At 33.8% G+C, this 16,558-nt stretch overlaps 1 protein-coding gene, 1 non-coding gene and 1 pseudogene across 2 annotated transcripts in view; 2 read left to right on the top strand and 1 right to left on the bottom strand.

Moving 5' to 3' along the window:
* LOC126005982 (prefoldin subunit 3-like) overlaps positions 1-16,558 on the top strand; it is a 1,144,584-nt pseudogene that overhangs the window by 810,651 nt on the left and 317,375 nt on the right.
* Positions 1-16,558, bottom strand: part of GLRA3 (glycine receptor alpha 3) — a 559,340-nt gene that overhangs the window by 517,616 nt on the left and 25,166 nt on the right. The gene's annotated exons all lie outside the window — the stretch shown is intronic.
* On the top strand, positions 14,128-14,257 carry LOC126007736 (small nucleolar RNA SNORA22). The gene has a single exon (XR_007495226.1). It is a non-coding gene; the product is annotated as a small nucleolar RNA SNORA22 (small nucleolar RNA).

Below are 16,558 nucleotides of genomic sequence, written 5' to 3'. Positions count from 1 at the left end.
AAACTCTTTAGTTTTCTCCCGTAATTGTCTCTCACTGAAACCACCTCTAGAGAATTGACCAAAGGCACAAATCTTACAAGCTTGCCCTTCGTCTTTCCCATCCAGATGAGAATCCTAATTATTACTACATCAGATATTTATCTCACCCCAAGTGAAGAAAAGGCTAGTGATTTATTTGCCAAATACTGTAAGTTGATTAAAGAGATAAACAAATAAGAGCCTTGTCAATTGGAAAGTTGGATTCCAGTTCTGTAACATTCTGAGCCCACGAACTCATAGTTACCATAATGAAATGTCAGAGCAGCAGCTGACGCTAGAGGAAGGTCAAACAAGAACCACAATGGGAAAATATCTTAACTGTAAGCAGTTTAATGGGATTTGTGAGAAAAGGTTACATCCTTAGAAAAAAATTTATTGGAATAGGCCTTGTTACTTAGAGAAGTGAGCAATCTCATGAATATATGTAACTATCTCAAAAGTCTCTCAATCCGTGCATTGATAACTATAGCTTGTATTTGGTTCCAAAAGCAAAAGATCAGTTCTGATACCCATGTGACAGTGTTACATGTGACCCATGTTAGTATTGTGATAGGTGCTTAAATAGCAACATCTTAAAATGCAAGAAAATGTGACTTAGAGACATTAAATTAAAATTTGTTAATAAACTATTAGAAAAGTAAAATTTACTATGGCTACAGACATAATTTATCACTCACAAAACAATTAAAATTACATTGAAAACATTATTTAATTATAAGATATTTTGCAAAAATGATTGTAAATACAATTAAACTCCAAGAATTTACTTAACTCTACATTAACAGATATGCCAACATGTTTCTCTAATTTTCTGCTTTGTGATAGAAAAACATGAGCATTAAAATATAATGATAAAGGACAGATAAATAGCACAGTGGGCAGGGCATTTGCCTTGCATTCAGCCTTATTGATTTGGATCCCAGTCATCCCATTTGCTAGGATGCCTGCCAGGAGTAAGCTTTGAGCACTGTTGGGTGTATATATATGTGTGTATATATATATGTATATATACACATATATATACACCCAACAGTATATACTGTATATATATGTATATATACATATATATACATATATACATATATACCATGCATACAATAATTAACTTAGCATGATGGGAAATTCCTAGGTATAAATCTTTAAACAACTGTCACAGAACTACCATCGTGTCTTAAAAACACTCAACCCCTCACCTGTGTTGTAATACTTAGTGCAGTATCTTAAGTCTTTTTCTTCTTTCAATAGAAACTGGGGCAGAGTAAGTCCTTCTGCTACTTGTACAGGAGCTTCGTCTTGCCATTCAAAAATGAGGTCATTCATTGTATACCCAACTAGGAAAAACAAAACAAAATAAAAATAGCACAAGAAAACAGCTAAAAAAATGAAATCATGAAGAACACATATAACCTTCAGATAGCACGTGTAAACCAAATTTTATAAATTTCATCTCATTTATTGATCAATGGAGGACACAATCCTCACAAAACTCCACAGATGTTGATTTCTCTGTACCATTGTTCAATGAATGCTGATGGTCAATAAGAAGCTTTGTATGGCTTAGAGAAACCTAATAAACATGTCTATACATTCTTTTCTGGAAGAGACAATTTGGGTAATTATACAACCATTCCTTAGGGTTCTGCTTTACCTGATTTCCTTTTCCTTCCCTGAAAGGATTGAGAACTCTATCAATAAAAGTAAAACTAAACTTATTAGGAAATGATTGAAATTTTAACATCTGCATAGGGATACTGCCAAAACTGATTTTTTCTTATAATCATGATCTATTTTAGTTTATAACATCTGTTTCTGTGTTTCATGCCCCCAAATGAGAAAGGTAATATTTAAGATATTTGCTTTACATATTTGAGTTATACTAGTGGTGCTTAGAGGCTATTTCTGGCTCAGAGTAATGATCAAACCCAGGTGTCCTGCATGTTAGACTTGTGCTCAGCCCATTGAACTATCTCTCCCATCCCCCAAAGTGATATATAAATATCTATTTATATATAATATATATAATTTTAAATTTATATACATTTAAAGCCTACTTCCTAAGATAAAGATGTTTAAATATCAATAACTTAAATCAATCAAATCATAAGTAAATTAAAGATAATCCTATGTAGATATAAAAATGTGGTTGGAGTGATAGTACAGTGGGTATACTTTGCCTTGCACTTACTCAGGTTCAATCCATACATCCCATATAATCCCCCACACCTGCCATTAGTAATTTCTGAGCACAGAACCAAGAGTAATCCTTGAGTACCGCTTGGTGTGCCCCCAAAACAAAAACAAACAAAAACAAAGTTCAAAAATGGGTTAAAGTAAGTTGGTCATTAAAGATGTAGGAAAAAAGAAATATTAAGATAGAAAGATGATTCCAATGAGAATTTCACCTCCTTTACACTTGAGAAAGCTTTACATCTGAAGTTCCATTGTAAATCAATATACTGGATGCAAAAAAAATGCTTAAATTGCTGTACTTTTTAACTTCAAAATATTTTTTTTTGGTTTTAGTTACACAGAAGCATACTGAGTATACACACACAACTTAAAAAATATAAAAATCAAAATGGAGGATAAGATAGAATTTGGAAATGGAAAATATATGAGAATTCTGAATTAAGCCTAAAGCATGTTTGGCTTGTTTTTCAACATTTTTAGTATAAATATGCTTATTTTGAGGATACTTTTCAGACATAGAATAATAGTACCTTTTCAAAAATTAGTTTATCCTTTAGTTTAAAAATAGGTAAAAGATTACAAAAGAAAAAAATAAATGACTACCATTCAATACTGTATGAGTAATACATTAAAAAAAAAGTATATTCAAAGGGAGAATGTGGGCTAAGAATACATTTAAGTTCATGAGTTTAGAGATTTATTAATAAATTATAAATTCTCACTTAGTTGAAAACCAAACTAGAATCATTTTTGGCCCAGTTTTCTCAAATGTTTAAGATAGACATTGAAATGCTGAGGTTTGACCCAGCTTGCAAAAGTTTATGCTCCTTATCTAACAGCAGTAATTTTAAAAAATAGAAGGAAAAAATGTTCATACTTACTTAGCATATGATTTGCTAACTATTGCCAAGAGAAATATTGCTCAAGTGAATTTTATTGACCTGACAAGAAACACCTGCTATGTCAAAATGTACTAAAGGAAAACATTTTTATTTATAATTTATGCATTAATTAAAATAATCTTATAAACCAAGTTGTTTATTACTTGTGAATTCATTTAAGCTACAGAGCTGCCAAAGCAATCTCCTTAATAATTACATGTTCTCTAAACTCTCAAGGAGAACTAACATATAACTATTTTGTTTAATTTATTTGAGATTTGAAACACACCTGACTGTACTCAGTAACCTGTACCACTTGGTGCTTGGAGTCATTTCTGGTGGTGTTTTGGAACATAAGGTGCTATGTAATATAGAATATAGAATATGTAATATATAATATAGATCTCCTGGAGGCGAAATTTCCATCCCAGAATATGAAGGATATTTCTGGTTATATAAACTTGAGAGACCATTTCAATTGTCTTTATGGAACTTGAGCTTTGCAGTATGTACACTATGTGTCTGCAATATATTTTTGAACAGATAACTATGACTTTATCAAGAAAATATGACCATTGAGATTTCCAGATTGGTGATGGACATGAAATGGAGGAGATGCATGTGAGGTGATCTAGGGGCTGGGTGGAGGTCTTGGTCTCCTTGGTGGTGATAAAGTGAGATGTCTGTGTTTACCAAAATTATAAATGTCAGCATTATTTTGAATATAATACTGTATAGTAAATTTTAGAGTGAAAAAATGTTGTATTATAAAAAGGTAATAAGTGTCTGGAGAGATAAAAGCTGATTGAGTTATGATGCTCAAAAATGTTTAAAAAAAACACTATGTTGAAGAATAAAACAGCAACTAATACATTTTAGTAAAGTAAAGGACTAGAGAGATTGTACAGAAGGCAAGGTGCTGGCTTTGCACATAGCAATCCAGGTTTAATTCTAGCAGCATATATGTTTCCGCAAGCCCACCACCAGTGATTTGTGAGCACAGAGCCTGGAATAAGCCATGAGCATGAGTGAGTGGGGTCCAAAAAGCAAAAAAATTATATTGAAATATTTTCAGATTTATTAACACTTAAGCAATATTTAAGTAAAAGGGCATAACAACAAATTTAGAAATTTTAGTCTATATTTACCTAGAAATTTTAGTCTATATTCAACAAGATATGCCAATAAGGACATTAGTATATGTCCTGAATATTAAAGTAAAAATATAGTCTAAAGTATAAATAGTGCGTTTAGTAAGTTACTTTTATGAATTCTAATATTGTCCTACAGAAAACAGATTTCAAAATAATCCTTAGTGATAATCCTTAAATAACTTTTTATTGATTGATAGAAAAAGTCATGTATTTTTCAGTAATTAGCAATCCAAGGAAATATCTCTAGCACATTGTTTATGGAGTTTTTTTCCTCAGTTCTGCCTTTTAGATATTTTATTAGAATTTGTGTTTTAATTCTTAAGATTAACTGGGAGAGAAAGGAATCTTCAAACTGCAATATGTTTAATTTAACAAGAGGATAATCAGTTGGCATAAAAGCAAAATATTTTGAATTTAATATAATGGATGGATTGGGCAATCAGAGAATGAATACAAAGACTGAATTTAGAGGTAATACTCTCTATGCTTTCTTCCTTTTAAAAGTGGTATGTGATGTTTTACAGCTGTCTTTAAGGCCAGAGGGATCTTAGACTGATGTTATACTAATAACATAGTACCCTACTCTGAGTCTGTTGAATTAGGCCAATTTTTAATTCTAATGAGACTTCTATAAGAGATGAAATTAACAGAGGTCTTTCCATGTCAATAATAATATCAATGTAAAGTTATTGAGTAAATTTCACTTCTAGAAAACAAGTTAGGATACCATAATCACAATTTATACATATTTGGAAACTATACATTTTTAGAATGTTGACTACTGTAGTGAGAACATAATTTAAAGGTGTTGGCTCTATATATTTTACAGTTGTATGACTTTGGGAAAATGGACCTTTGATTCTTTGCTAATTTTTGAAGGAATAAATTACATCATTAAATTATGATTAGAATATATGTGTAATGGATACAAAGCAATGACATTTTCTTTATGAAAGATTTGTGACTATATTATGTTTTTATTTTATTGTCATATGCTTAGAACCACTGACATCAAAAATTATCAAAAGAATTTGGATATATTAAGAGAGAATGAACTTTGTGTTAAGTAAGATAAACTATTTAATGTTATGAGGGAACTAATCTTATAGATAGCTAGTGATGAATATTATTTTCTTTCTGGAAAACTTACTTTCCTAATCAGCACTGTAACTGTAGAAGTAATAAATAGTCCAAAAATTATAAATCTATGAGTAGTTATGCAAAATACATAGTACTATTTTGAGTAGTATGTAGATTTTTATTTAAAATGAGGTGCTCAACAGAAAGATTGTTAGAAAATCATTGTCAAAAGTCATCACTCAATACTATTTCTTATTTGCTTTATTTGTTTGCTTTTTGGACCACAATCAGCAATCCTCAACACTATTTTTTGCCTTAGCTAATTTGACAAAATGTTCCCAGACTAATCTGTTTGAGTTTTATCTGATATGATTTGGAAATAAACCTGGAATATTAAATAGTAAAGTCTGCTATGTTTAGATATTTTTTTCAAAACCTCTATTAAAGCCATAACTTGAACATTTCCTTAAAAGTTTTTTAATGTACTCTGAAAATCTTTTTTCTTCAATTTAGGGATTTAGCCTGAACTTTTCACTAAATTTTGTCTCTGTGAGACCCTTTGTAGATGTAAGTTATTCTTCATGCTTTTAATAAACTACAGAGCGCTATTTTGTTTCTAAGGAAATCTATTATTTAGTATTCTATCAAGATTAAAAATATTCTTTATTTATTAAAATTTTTGCACAATTTTTTAAACTTGTAATAAATTGAAGACTGAAAATTACATTTATACTTGCTTCCTTACCTTTTTGTTATTTTTTGACTTTTGGACCACTGAGTAGTGTCCAGGGCTTAATCCTAGCTCAGTGCTCAGGGATCGCTCCTGGGAGTGCTCCAGGAACTATGTGGAGTGGGGTAAGGGTTTAAACCAGGATTAGTTTCATGCAAAGGAAGCATCTAATTTACTGTAATATCTCTCTGTCCTACAATTTAGCTGTTTCCTTACCCTTATTCCTCTTGTTTCCAGACATTAACTCACACTATAAATTCCTCTGAGACATATTCTCAGTGTAGTCATAATATAGTTGTTTCTATCCTGTAAAGATTAGCAAAATAGCTATTTAAGAGGCAAAAAAAGATGTATTTATAAATAGAAATGTCAATGAATATTTGTCTTTTGAAAAGATCACTTCATATTTTACTCCACAGTGAAGTTTTTAAAAAGGATATTGAAGTGAGTTTTGAATTTAGTAAAATAACACAATCTCATTCTGAGAAGGAATGAGTGATCACTTTAATATACAGCTTATCTAGAAACAACTACACACAAATTGGGGTGTGAATTATGTATTATTTAAAAATGAAAACACTTAGGGAATAGCAAAGGATCAGTACAGAAATCTTCCTCAGGCAATATCATAATATTTGTATCAACATTTTACTTGGTTTCTACTGCTGAGAATTTTGGAGATGCAAATCAGGCTAGTAATTGACCTGACTTTTTTTTAAATAAGTGAAAATGAAGATTAGAAAGAGAAAAATAGAGGGAATTAATTATTTCTTCACACCCAGATGTTATCATTGACAATAGTCATTACAGTACTCTTTATGATACTGAATGGAGAATGTTTTCAATGGTAGATTAAACTTTTGGCTTTAACAGGGAAAAACTTAAAAACAAAAACAAAACAAAACAAAACAAAAAAATCCACTATGTAGACTATGGGGTAAGTCTATAGATTTGCTAGGAAAATCTAAACATGAAACACAGAACAATATCATGTTATTTATTTTGACCTGCTTGAAGTCTCTGTGCTGGGCATTTGGCTTTTTTTAAGATTAATCTATGTGTAAACTTTTTTATTTATACTTGTCATTTAGCTTAGATTTTAAATTGCAGCAGAATGAATCACATTTGAAATCACAGATAACAAATGTTTATTTGTGGCATTTTAAACAATGAAATTGTATTTATAATAATATATAAGTATTGAAAAACTTGATATGCTAATATTTTACAATATAGTTTTATATAAATCTATATTTCATGAATAAATCATATCAATTTTTTTCTTGTTAAATACCTTCTAAGAAATGTACTACTAATAAGTGTGCCAAAAGTTCTACTGTCTTGTTGTTTTCCACTTTCCTTTTTCCTATCTTGTTTAAATTCATAATACTCTTTTTTGTTTTCCCTCCTTTGGCCTATTTTTACTAATATGTTTAGAAATCTCCATGCACTATTTCTAATCTTATTATGTCTGTATATTTTTCAACATCTTTCCCAATTCAAGTTCCATCCTCTCATGCCTCATAATCTAAACTAGAGAATATTTATACAAGAACATGATTGATTCAAATTAAATTGAAGTGTGTTATTGCAAGGCTTTATCCAAGAATTAGGGCTTCCAGTTCTTTTTCTATTCTTTAAAAATAAAGCAGTGTACAGGGTTTACTCTTGACTTTCAAGTCAGGGGTCATGCCTACAGGTGCTTAGATCAAAGCTGGGTCACTGAGCCTAAGAATTCCTCTGCTATCTCTAGCTCTTGTTATGTAAATGAAGCAGGCAACTTTATATCCTCAAGATTGGGAGACATGGTTTGTACTCAATTCTTATGCAAATCATTGAAAAAAAAAACTCAAAATGCTCCTCGTTTCCCCCATTATTATCTCGATTCTTTAAACTTATTCATTTATGACAAAATAAGCAATCTATATGGATTTCTTTTCTTTTTCATTTTTAGATAAAGCATCAACCTGAAGTTCTTTATCTAAATAAGATCACTTAGATGCAATTGATGTTTTCTATTATTCTCAATCAATAAAGAGACCACAATTTTTATCTCTTCGTTCTGTAATTTTTCTCATATGGGACCTAATATTATTTTGGGAACTTTTTCCAGAAGTGTACCAGTTGTTGTTTAATTCTTTTAGAAAGCTCTGTCGTTTCTGTGTTTATTTTAATCACATTTAGCACTATTTAATACATAGTATTCTTATTTTCTTTATGCAAATTGTCCTTGATTTATTCTTTAAAGTCATTTTGTATGTGATTTTGAGTTTCAAATATATAATGTCATAGAAATATATAATTTAAACTCCCATATATCAAACTATAATAATTATGCTACATATCATTGATCATTTTAGTCAATATTCTGTTGGCTATGATCCCGATTCTTGGGAATTTATAGATGTTCTCTTTGTGGGATACTCCACTTTTTCTGTAAATGTTCCTACAGACATAACATTAACAAAACTCTCATGTTACTCTTTCTTTGAAAATTCCTTACATGTCTGATTCAAATATTCATACCTGTACTTTCCAGAAAATTATTGATTTATTCATTTTTAACTTTATAGTTCTGCTATTTTTGCTTTTATTAGAAATTATTTAAATTTCTAATAATTAAGATTATAAATTTTTTATAATTAAGATAGTTTTTGACTTATAGTATGATCCTGATTGTGTCCCATAATTTTTCCTGTCATCTGTTTTGTGATATTAAATTTATTTTCTTGAATTTTTAGACATTTTTCAAGTAAGCATTTATCTTTTTAGTCTTTAGTTAATATGATATGCTGTGTCTTAGTATTCACAAATATCTTGAAAACTTCTTGATTTTTCTATGTAAAATAAACCTTTTGGCACATACGTTAATTAGTATAACACTGATGACTGATGACACTGTTTTATTATATATTATATATACTATACATATGTATATATACATATACTATGTTTTGCTTAATTTTTTCCTTCATTAAATTCCACTTCCACTTGACATATAAATATTTTTAGTTCTGAGGCCCGAGCAATATCGCCAGAGAGATAGTACAGCGAGTATGAAGTTTGCCTTATACTCAGCCGAACCTGATTTAGTCTTCAGCATCCCCTGTATTTCCCCCTACAAGTTCTCCAGGAGTGATTTCCTGAGTGCAGAGCAAGCAGTAATCTGTGAGCACAGCTGTGGCTCTCTTACATCCAAAAAAGTAAAATAAACAATGTGTTTGGTTTGGTTTCAAAGGAATTTCTCACAATTTTTATTTCTGATTATATCCCTAGCTAATACTTATTTCGGTTTTCTCATTAATTTCAATCATAAATCTTCCTCCCTTGATTCTTCCTGCCTGCTTCATTTTTGACAATTTATTTCCCCTTTATCAGTCTCAGTTTGAAATCTACATCATGAATGCATGGATAGTGGGTCATTGTTAATTTAGAGAAAATGGACTTTACCAAAGTATTTATTAATTCTTTTAGGGGCCAGAGCAATAGCACAGCAGTAGGGCATTTAATGCCTTGCACGTGACTGACCCAGGACAGACCTCAGTGCGATCCTTGGCGTCCCATCTGGTCCCCAAGCCAGAACTGATTTCTGAGCACATAGCCAGGAGTAACCTCTGAGCATCACCGGGGGTGGCCCCAAACAAACAAACAAACAAATAAAAATTCTTTTATTTGGAGGGAGTATCCCAAATAATGATCAGTTAATCCCTAATGCTAAGCCTCACTGTGTAGGCCAGTGGATTTGATGTTGGCTGACCCAACTATGCTGGGAGTCCCTGGGGCTACAACTAGAGCCAACAAACTAGAAATCAGGGCTTACTGCGCAGGTCAGCACATCGTGCACACTAGGCATGCATCCCAGTCCTTTGAATTATCATTCCAGTGGTGCTTAGGGATTACTCTGGCTCGCACTCAGGAATAACTTCTTGCAGTTCTCAAGGCACTATAAGGTAAGCTAAACCCGTTTGGTTACATGCAAGGCAAAAACCCTACCTGCTGTGCTGTGGCTCTCACCCTAGTAGTTATTCACTCTTAGTAAATTCTTCCTCTAGTCAGTTTCTCTTTAACTTTTAATAATGCTTATCATATTTCATGAAATAAGACTTTTTACAGAAATAATAAATCCTAAGAGTCCTTCAAAATAGGGGCTTCTAGGCTTTACTTCTTGTGATTGAACATATATACGTAAATATATATAACCATATATCCATATATGTGAAACATATTAAGACTTGGATAATCGTTTTTGATTGATACTTAAATGTAGGAATTTCCCCAGGTCATTCACAGTAAGTAAACCCTGAGCACAGTGTGCCCCTCCCCAAACAAAACAATAAGTAAAATAAATTTTTTGATTCTGGTTTCAAAGTGATTTCTCCCAATTTTTATTTCTGATTATATCCATATCATATCATACTTGTTTCTGTTTCCTCAGAATTCCAATATAAATTCTCTTCCATAGAGTATTCCTGCCTGTTTCATTTTTGAAAAGCATTTGACAATGCTTAGGACCACTAAGCATAAATAACTGAAAAACTATTTAAGAAAACTGAATTATCACAAGTAATTAAGACTTTTGCATTCACATTGTTATTTAAAAAAAACAATTATTTACATAGTTTGTCTTCCATGCTTCCAATGCAATATAGTTTTCTTTCTTACAATCAGAATTCACTGAGGAGAGAAAAATAACTTGTTTTCTTGTAAGCTGAATTATTTTAGACTCAATTTAGGCCATTATTTTTTAAGATGGGTAATTGTTATAAAATAGTATAAGAAATATGTCTTGTAGAATTTGACTTCAGCAGCTTCTACTTGGACAGTTTTTCCTTAGAATTATCTGAAAGCTTTAATAAATAATATCACTATAGTGAACTAAATTAATGTCAAATTGCAAAGTAAGGTAGTTTAATAACTGAAATATGAAAGGACCTTTATGGCCACTACCACTAGAGCCAATGTTCTGGCAGTCCTAAAAAACAAAAACAAAAACAAAAATGTTGGGGACTGTGACTTGTTTGAGGTTATTTTGCTATACTTTCTGCCTTAGTTCAGCCTTTCACCTAAAGGCTACATGCAGTCTTGCTGTAAGTTCTTGGGCCAAAGAGAAAGGAATGTGCAGCTGCAAGAGATAATTAATCTTGTAGCCCGGAGGAGAGCAACACGGCCCGGTACCATTCCCAGAAATGAGGTCTTACTCCCTCAACTACATTCCGGAGTCAACAAGGCAGTTATTATGTGTATATGTTACATTGTCTGTACAAAATTATTTCTGTAAGAACATTGCCCCCACCTTATATCTGTTAAAAGTTTAGATATGCAGCTAGAAGGTCACAAGAAATTTCCATGGAAACAGCACGTTCATCATGACTTGCAGGTAATCCTGCCTCCTAGCCCACTGCCCATTTCCTTATTTGGAGAATGATTTACTTTCTTTGTTCCTTGTAACCTGATATGTATTCTTGCCTTGTATGGACCTTCGCACCAAAAGTGTGATTGACATTATCTTTGTACTGCCCCCTTCTCCTTCACTATATAAGAAGGAGCTGTAGCCAAATAAAGTTGCCCTTGAGCAGTGAGACATTGCCTTGGGTCTTTATTATTAACCTCTCTCAGATTTTTACAGGTGTGGTTGTTCTTCTACCCAGCAAAATAGGAGTGCGGTTGTCTGAGAAGTCTTCCCAGCTAATTCCTGCTGGCCGGGCCCCTCTGGGGGGCTTCAGGACCCCGCATTTTGGCGCCCAACGCTGGGCTCGAAGACCACCGCCACACCCCGAATGACTACGGGTCGGCGAGTCCGGAGCTGTTTCATAAATCGCAGGAATACCCCATCCGGGTAAGTGTTGAAACGAGTTAGCCTTAATCAAAAATTTAAACTGCAGTTTTTTCAGTCGTTCTGATCACCGCCCCTGATTGGCTCTTGGGGCTTCGCCCGTTGGCTTCACTTCCATGGGTGTTTCGTTGAGTACTGAACTTAAATTCATTATATATATACAGTCTGAGTTGAAAGCCAGACATATAGAGGTTACCAAAAAAGATATTTGTAATTTTTTAATGTTTGTTCATGATGTTTGCCAGAAATCTAGTGTTCCCAGGCTCCCTCTCGCTCTGACTCTGTCTCTCAGTTTCCTTCCTCTTCTGACCCTTCATCTTCACTTCTGCCGCTGCGCCCTCTGTGCAAAATCCTAAACAGCCCTTCACTTCCCTAGCCTCAGCTCCGTCCCTGTTCCACCAAAACCTTTACTCCCCTCACCACCCTCCCCTCCTTAGCCAGCAATTGCAACAATACAAAGCCTTTAATTGGAAAAGCCTCAAAGAGCCATTTCAAGCCGTAACCTCCTATGGCCCCCAAGCCCCTTACACGCTCTCCTGCTTAGAATCTAAAAGCTGAACTCTTTGTCTCTTGGGAAGTTAACTTTTTTTTCCGCTGCAAAGCCCTTGCAGATAGGCAGGAATCCTGATCTCTAAGCTCTTATAGCTGGCCTCGCCTCTTTTCATACCTTAAAGGTACAGCACACACTTTCCAGGTCCCAGCTTGCCAACATGGCTCTTGCTGCCCTCTATGCCTGGAAGTCGCTCCCCAGAGCCAGCATTCCAGCAGCTCCCCCACACGCGGCAACAAACTGTTGCTGCTTTCTTCCCCCCCCCCCTTTCTGACTTAAGCTCCCAACTCACCACAATTACATCCATGGTGTCTCACCTCTCTAACAAACTTGATAATGCTCTTAGCTCAAAAACCAGTGCTACTACCTTTCCTGTCTTTCTCCCTCATGGAAAAAGTCTTCCCCCCCCCCTCCCCGCCTGCTCAGCAGCCTCCGCAGCTACCTTCTCAAACGCCTCCCACTGATCCCCTGCACCCCAGGGGAAAAATTCTAAATGCCCAAGACGCTCAGTCCCTATCCATGGCAGATTCCCTCCTCTCACCACTCCCCCTCTTAAAGCTATAGAAATGAAACTACTTGGCCAAATTAAAAATCTTAAACAAATCTTAAGCCTTCAAAAACAGGCTGCTTCTCTTAATTCACAGGTTTCTGCCCTTCAGGCGTTTCCCCCCCCTCCTAAATCTATAGTTGTCTGTCCTCTGCCCACTGAATTCCACGGCCAGGCCCCCCCTCTTGAGAATTCAGAGGAACAAACTAATAAAAGTGAGGCTGAGTGCCATAAAACAGAAACTGCTGCAGTGCCTACAAAAAATTCTAAGGGCACAGTGAGCAGGATAATTACAAAGTATCAGCTGCTAAGCCATAAAACCTTGCGATATCTACACTTTGCTGTTAAAACTTCTGAGCCTAATGTACCTTATACTCAGTACATTCTGCTCAAACCAGCCCTCAGCCTCCTTCAGCCTCTTTCCTGCCAGCCTTGGGAAACAGCCAGCTCAGGCCCTGCCACTCCCACTTTAAGCCTTCCAATTCACCTTGAAATACCCAATCTTTGTTATTCAAAAGAAATCTGAAAAGTGGCATCTCTTGCATATTCTCAAATCAATTAATAAAACCATGATCCCCATGGTACTTTTGCAACCCAGACTCCCCTCTTCGGTTGCCATTCCCTCTAATTCCAATAAATTAGTAATTAATCTTAAAAGATTGCTTTTTTTCTCTATATCATTACACCCTGCGGACTGTAAATAATTTGCCTCTAGCCTTCCTGCTGTTAACTGTGCTGGCCCCTCCCCGAGTTATCAGTGAAAGACTCTGCTTCACCTTATTAGCCCTACACTTTGTCAGATATGTGTTATTAGGTTTAGTGCATTAAGTGGTGTAAAGTAATTATTAAAACATTAAAAAGCAACAGGAAAATAACGGCAATAAACTTTTTTTTTTCATGCCTCTCAGAAAATTTTACAGCAAGGTCATAATTCTGTCACTTTACAGATAACAAAATATTAGTAAAAGAAAAACTTCTTTGTGTTTTAAAATCCAAACGAACACAAAAGTGTTAAATTTAAGTCTTATATTTCTATTAAAAGTTTTATTTTAATTTTTAAAGTATTTACAAAATTATGTGAAAAATAATGTGGTTAGCCTTTTTAAACAATATAGTTAATTTAATGCACAGTGAACACCTAGGTGTGCTTTATAGTACCCTTAGTTTTAACTTTGTGCTACAGCAATGGTTGTTCTTTATTTCTGCATTGAAAGAACTATTATTTTAAGTGCATTCAAAATATCAGCACATTATACAAATCTGTATATTTGTGTCGCAGTGAAAAAATAATATAAATGAAAAAATATATTATATATAATTTTATAAGTAATATATAAAAGTAACTAAACTTTATAAGCAAATTAACTAGTATTAAACATAATTTTAGTCTTAAGTTCTAGGTGTGTAAATGTATCCAATGTCTTTAACTATATTTTATAATAATCTAAGCATTTAGTTAATTTGGTATATAATATTTTTTACAAATTATTCACATAAAGTCTTCATAGTAAAAACAGTTCTTTGTTTTTTAAAATCAGTTTTTATACCTTTAATAATCATAGTTCATGCTATTGTGTTTAATCATAAAAATTTTAACACTTTATTGCAGCTGTCTTACTATTCTACTGCAAAACCAATTTAAAGAAAACCTATTCATTTACAGCAAATGATTTCATACTTCAGAGTGAAGACTCCTTCTACAGTGCTCATTAACCATTTTACTTAATGTTTTAAACTTCAAATTAAAATTGTTTTAAAAATGTTTCGTGTTAAATCTAAACCTTAAAATTTATTTTCAGCAAAGTTCCACTCCATCTACATTAAGTACTTCTCAAAACTAAAAAAGTTTTTCTACAAAATTTTTTTTTCTTCTCACAAACATGCTAGCTAAATATTTAAAAGCGCTTGTCAATTTTTTATAAATAAGTCTTAAATCAATCCTTTTGTCTGTTTATGTGTCTGTTGTGATGAATGAAAGTGGCCACAAGTGTAAAATGTTGTGTTTAGTGTTGTTTTGTTTTGTCTGTTTATTTGTTATCTCTACATTTTATAATAATACAATTTTTAAAGCCTTATCCATTTTTCAAATTTCAATTAATTTTTTCAACCTGGTTCAGTCTGGTCAGTTCACAGACTGGCATCTTGCAACTAAAAATCATGTGTTAAAAATTATGTATTAAGCTAGCTTTGTCCTTCTAAGAACATGGCGGAAGGTGTGGGAGATGGCAAACCCCAGATTTCTCAATGGCCATCGGGGATAACTTTTCCCTGGAGAATTTCTGGACTTTGCAGTCACCTGGCTTTCCTGCTATGTGTAAGTTCAGGCCTATAGAATATGTATTTATGGCCAAAAATAGCATCCAGCTTTAACATAATAAATAGAAGTTTAAAAAAAAAATCCTTTATATTCAGTTTACTAAGTAAATTCTTAATTTTTATATAAAGTAACCATTTTGCCTCCTGCCAAGCTGTTTTTTTTATAAACTTCCTGCTAGCCGCCATTCCTGCAAACCTGTTTCTAACTAACTCCACCTTTGACAATGCTGAATTAGACACTCTGCCTAGCTGCCTTGGATGCCCACCATTGCCACCAACAACCTCCATTGTAAACAAGTCACGGTCGTGGAACTTTGCTTGCTCGAACCATATATGTGCCTGCCTGTTCAACAATCAAACATTTGCAATCAAACCATTATTGTTAACAACTCTTCCATCTTCATTGAAGCCCCCAACTCCACTTATTTTGTTTGTTCCACTGGATTTTCTCCCCATATTGTTACTAAAATGTTTCTTGCTTATCATGATTGTTATGTTTTAGCTTTGTTAATGCCTAGAATAACCATCAAACCTGTTGGTCGGTTTCCACCTCGAACCTCATCCTGCAAATGGTCAATGCCTCTGCCCAGGCACTCTCTAACACCAGCTATGAACACTGTTGGATCTGCTATTCACCGGTTTTGCCGTTTTATGAAAGCATCACAACGTTTAAATCTCCTATCTACACCAATGACTCTAAACTTCTTCTCTGGAAAGTTCAGCCTCAGCGTCATTAACTCACTGTTGGGCAAGTTGTGAGCTATGGACTCTGCCTTCTGGCCCATCCTCCTCCTCTCAAGTTATTTTAAATCTTATAAATGCCTCTGCTCTAGCCCTCACAGACCCAAATTATGAACGCTGTTGGCTTGGCTTCTCTCCTCAACCCCTACTCTTATCCTTCCGTCTTTCAACAACGTCGCGAGCCCTTTACAACTGTCACCCTTGCAGTCCTCCTTGCTGTTGGCGCCACTACTAGTGCTGGCATAGAAATTTACTCCCTTGTTTCCACTCAGTCCAATTTTCGCATTCTCACTCAGGCTGTAAAACGAAACATTAATGAAATCAAACATAGCTTACAATTTCTCACTGATACTGTTAGTTCCCTTGCATATGTTGTGCTTCAAAATCGTCGTGGTTTAGATCTCGCCCTTATGAAAGAGGGGGGAGTCTGTGTAGCCCTTAAAGAACTATGCTGTGTATTTAAAGTCAAAACTGGATTAGTTAGGGATAGTGTTCTA

This window comes from Suncus etruscus, chromosome 4 (assembly GCF_024139225.1).
Source record: "Suncus etruscus isolate mSunEtr1 chromosome 4, mSunEtr1.pri.cur, whole genome shotgun sequence".
In the NCBI taxonomy this organism is placed as follows: domain Eukaryota; kingdom Metazoa; phylum Chordata; class Mammalia; order Eulipotyphla; family Soricidae; genus Suncus; species Suncus etruscus.
The sequence above is the reverse complement of the archived record's forward strand: the minus strand, read 5'-3'. Positions and strand labels throughout refer to the sequence as shown.